General features: G+C 38.0%; 1 long non-coding RNA gene and 1 pseudogene across 1 annotated transcript; both read left to right on the forward strand.

Annotated features, from left to right (window-relative positions):
- LOC125871176 (receptor-like protein 7) overlaps positions 1-2,811 on the forward strand; it is an 18,330-nt pseudogene extending 15,519 nt beyond the window's left edge.
- Positions 2,812-3,862: 1,051 nt separating this feature from the next.
- Positions 3,863-4,335, forward strand: LOC125871178 (uncharacterized). The gene is made up of 2 exons (XR_007446978.1): positions 3,863-3,975; positions 4,113-4,335. It is a non-coding gene; the product is annotated as an uncharacterized LOC125871178 (long non-coding RNA).
- Positions 4,336-4,967: the final 632 nt, after the last annotated feature.

Consider the following 4,967-nt stretch of genomic DNA (forward strand, 5'->3'; position numbering starts at 1 on the left):
GGTAGTGAGATTAGGAAAGGATATGGAAGTGATTTAATGTTTGTGAGTGTGGTTTTATCATAGGTCATGTGGTGTGATGCTCCTGAGTCTATGATCCAAGAGCCAGTAGTCAACTTAACGCATTTACAAGAAAGATCACCTATATTAGTTAAAGAGGAATAACAAGCAAGTATACCTGCCAGGTTCACAGCTCCATTCAGCATGCTGTTTGAGTTGTCTGAATTTGAGGCTTCATTTCCAACTTGCAGAGTTCCCAGGAGATTGAGTAGTTGTTCATATTGATCTTTGAACAGGTTCAATGGCATTTGTCTCCTTACTTCAGATTCCTCTTTAGATTGAACTTCATTCATATCAGGGGCACACACATTTGCTGCAGAACCTGTGCCTTTTCCCTTTTGGAACCTTGGATTTGGATTGGATGGGTATCCATGAAGCTTGTAACATCTATCCTTCGTGTGCCCTGATTTCTTACAGTAGTCACAGAACAAAGAAGCCCTGCTAGTACTAGAATTGCCTCTAAACCCAGTGTTATTGCTTGTATTTCCAGAACTGGTTCCACCTCCTCTAGATGAACTGTAGTTTGTCCTGAATCCCCTGCTGGGGGTCTGTCCATAGGCATTGAGAGAGGTAGAATCCAAGGCTGTATGATTATGAGGCTTCACCTCCCTTTGCTTCTCTTCTTGGGACAAGATGGCAAAAGCCTGGGCCATACTTGGTAGAGTATTCATCATAAGAATGTTGCCTCGGACTGCAGTATACATCTCATTTAAACCCATTTGAATGTGTATAAGCCTGCGATCTTGTTCAGCCTTAACCAATTTTGTTTTACCACCACAAGTGCACACACAATTGCACTGAGAGCTGATATCAATAGTGCTCATTTCTTCCTAGAGTTTCTTCATTTTAGTGTAGTAACCAGTGATATCCAGAGTGCCTTGGACAAGGTCATTGATCTCCTTTTGAAGCTGGTACAACTTACAACCATTGGTTGGATCGTACCTTTCTTCTAGTTCTCCCCAAAGTTCCTGAGCATTATTGACATACTGCAGACTATCACGCAAATCTGGTGACAAGGAATTCAGGATCCAAGATGTGACCATATCATCGCACCTTTCCCATTGCTGAAAGCTAGGATCAATAGGATCAGGTCTCACAACCTTCCCATTAATGAATCCTGCCTTGCTCTTAACAGATAAAGCCCTGAGAACTGCTCTTCTCCAGGATCTGTAACTAGTTCCATCGAAAACTGCAGGTAATAGGGATGAACTCGCATTCTCAGATGGATGCAAGTAGAAAGGACTAGGGATTTCTACCCTAACAGTGGATGCAGAAGCATTTGGAATGGAATCATTTGAAGAATCGACCATAGTGAATTGAAAATTGGGAAGAAGATCAAGTCGAGAACAACCAGATCAAACAGAGTTCACATAAAAAGAAAACGAAATTGACAGATCGAAGATCGAGTCGAGAACAACCAGATCAAACGAAAAATTCACATAAAAGAGAACGAAGCTCACAGATCGAATTGGAAATGGAAAGAAGACAGGAGCAATTCCCTGTGCTCTGATACCATGATGAAATCAGCACAACTTGTTACTGATCAATCAAGCTCCTCCATTAATGGAGCTCCAACTCACATGAGAAAAGATGAGAGAAGAAGAAGAAGAATCTAGAAGAGTAACGTGAAAATTATCTCTCATTGAATGTGAATTGAAGAAGTGAGTATTACAATGTATCTGTATATATATACAATCACTAAGCAACTAATATTGTATGAATTAACTAATCAACAACTTGACCCCTAACTAATTCTAACTAACGGATCCTTTTAACTAACTTTACTGTACACTGCTAACTAACTTTACTGTATACTTTACATTCTCAACATAAGTAACTTATACTATCAGGACACAGTGACAATAACCATCAAAGGGCTAGAGTGGGAGCTTGTGAAAATTCTCAGGGTCTACACATCTATTTATTTCTTTTCAAATAGATTTCAAGGAGTGATACCAGATACTATTGGGAATCTTAGCTCACTTTATGTTCTGAACCTATCACACAATGCCCTTGAAGGACCAATTCCAAAATCGATTGGGAAGCTACAAATGCTTGAATCACTAGACCTGTCAACAAACCACCTATCCGGGGAGATCCCATCAGAGCTTGCAAGTCTCACATTCTTAGCAGCTTTGAACTTATCGTTCAACAAATTGTTTGGCAAAATCCCATCGACTAATCAGTTTCAAACATTCTCAGCAGATTCCTTTGAAGGAAACAGTGGCCTATGCGGGCTCCCTCTCAACAACAGTTGTCAAAGCAATGGCTCAGAGTCCCTGCCTCCACCAACTTCGCTACCAGACTCAGATGATGAATGGAAGTTCATTTTCGCAGCTGTTGGATACGTAGTAGGGGCAGCAAACACCATTTCACTTCTGTGGTTTTACGAGCCAGTGAAGAAATGGTTTGATAAGCATATGGAAAAATGCTTGCTTTGGTTTTCAAGAAAGTGATCCTTAAACCCAAAATGATGAGTTTATTTAATCCTTGCTTTGTTATAATAACATTCAAGATCCAAATTCAAGTCACTTTGTTATTTCCCTTGGTGAATGTATAAAATTTTCTAATATCAGAAACAGCACCCACTTTTGGATTGAATAGCTTCCCACATTGCCTGCAACACATTGATAAATTAGCTCTATGCCGACATATTCTTCTATATTTGTATACACAAAAAAGAGAGAAAATGAAGACGTTGTGGCAAGTGACGTGAATCTGTCGAAGAGAAAAGCTAGAAGGCAATGAAAATGTTAGTAATGAACTATCACATCCCCTTGACAATCAAAGTAGTGCAATATGAATGACCATGTCTAATTGGGATAAAAAGAGTATTAACTTAATACATCACTAAACTATAACCAGTTGGATACCATATACAGTTTCCAAGCCACCATATTGTAGAGTGCAACACCGCCATATCTACTGGAATATAGTACAAATCATGGAGTTATAAATCTAGGGAACAAAATAGTCTTTATGGTGTTAATACCAGATTCATTTCCAATTAGTTGTTCTCTACAAACTTTAGACCTAATTTAGCAAAAATCACTGGTTATTGGTTAATTGTCATTTCCAACTGGTTGTTCTCTACAAACTTTAGACCTAATTGAGCAAAAATCACTGGTTATTGGTTAATTGAGTGCAGAATGCTTACTGAATTGGAAAGGAATGATTGTTGAAGATGAAGTTTGTGCAAATTCTCAGAGTCTACACATGTATTGATTTCTCTTCAAACAGTTTTCAAGGTTCTAGAGAATTTCAGCTCACTTAACGTTCTGAACTTGTCACACAATGCCCTACAGAGACCAATTCCAAAATCAATTGGGAAGCTAAAAATGTTTGAATGACTAGACCTGTCCTGCAACAAGCTATCTGGAGAAATCACTGCAGAGCTTGAAAATCTCACAATTCATAGCATATCTGAATTTATCATTCAACAAATTGTTTGGCTGAATTCCGTCAATCAATCAATTTCTCACATATTCTCAGAAGCAAATAGGCCTATGCGGGTTGCTTCTTGAAGATTGCATAAGCAAATGACTCTGAGCTGCTGCTGCTCTCACCAAATCTTGTACTGCATTTCTGAAAAAATTACTCCTCTGTTCCAATATCCAATTTACGTGGTAATTTTAAACCGTTTGAATATCTAAATTCGGAAAGTGAGTATTTGACAAGCACACGAGTTGCCGCTTACGCCTTGCTGGGAATTGGGATTGCATAAATCAAAGCCCAACATCGCAAAAGCCCAATAAGTCACGCTTCATGTTTGGCCCAGGCCCTCAAGCTTAGTATTATTATTATTATTAAATTAAATATAAATATATTGAACCCCAGCCCCACTGTCCACTACGATTAGGGTTTGGGTTTTCCAAAGGTTAGCAGACGTTCAATTTCTCTGTCGCCATGAGAGCTAAGGTACCATTTTTCACTATGTGAAAGCTAAATCATCCATTATTGCTTCTATGTTCGTCGCATTAACTGATAATTCAATGTTTGTATGTATAATGTCTTTTATCGATTGATAAATTAAAATTGTGTGATAATATTTACAGTGGAAGAAGAAGAGAATGAGGAGGTTGAAGAGGAAGCGCCGAAAGATGAGACAAAGATCCAAGTAGTCCCTTTCCTACTTTGTTCGTGGCGTTTGATTGCCTTTTGTTCTAGGGTTATGAATCTTATTTTGTTCCTAAAATTTCTCAGTTACTGATGAAAAAACTTGAATTTGTTATTTCTCATACATTTGGAAGTTTTTAACGGAGTTCTTCAGTTATTCGATATCTCTTTGGCAGCTTTTAGCTACTCCATTAATTGAGTAGTGTATCCAATGTGATTTGAATTGAATCCTGTGCAAGCTTCTCTTTTGGAGTTGGCCTGTATTGAACTTAGGCTACTTGATTAAGGTCATGTTGGAGCCATCTATTGTCTGCTGTAGGAGTTTGATAAACGCTGAACTGGATTCTCTAGAGCTTTAACGGATGTTCATTGTTAATGATTGATGCTAGATTCTCTAGAGCTTTAACGGATGTATTTAATTGTTAGATGATTGATGCTGGATTCTCTAGAGCTTTAACGGATGTCTTTCATTGTTAGATGATTGATACTGGAATCTCTAGGGCTTTAATGGATGTATTTCATGGTTAGATGATTGATGCTCTAGAGCTTTAACGAATGTATTTCTCGTTAGATGATGGATGCTGGCTTCTCTTGAAAGAAAGCTAAAATTATTTCATGGTACAACTTTAGGGATTGAACCTTTAGCTTTTAATAGAATTTTTTTTTTAGGATTATGATTAGTGGTCTTCCCTTTAGAGGACATAAAATGCTTAACTTTTGCAAGTACTCTTACTAGAACCTTTAGTTGCCATCCTGGATGGTGTTTGTCTTATGTTATAGATTTTTGTTAGTTA

The sequence above is a fragment of the Solanum stenotomum genome, chromosome 7 (genome assembly GCF_019186545.1).
Source record: "Solanum stenotomum isolate F172 chromosome 7, ASM1918654v1, whole genome shotgun sequence".
NCBI classification, from domain to species: Eukaryota; Viridiplantae; Streptophyta; class Magnoliopsida; order Solanales; family Solanaceae; genus Solanum; species Solanum stenotomum.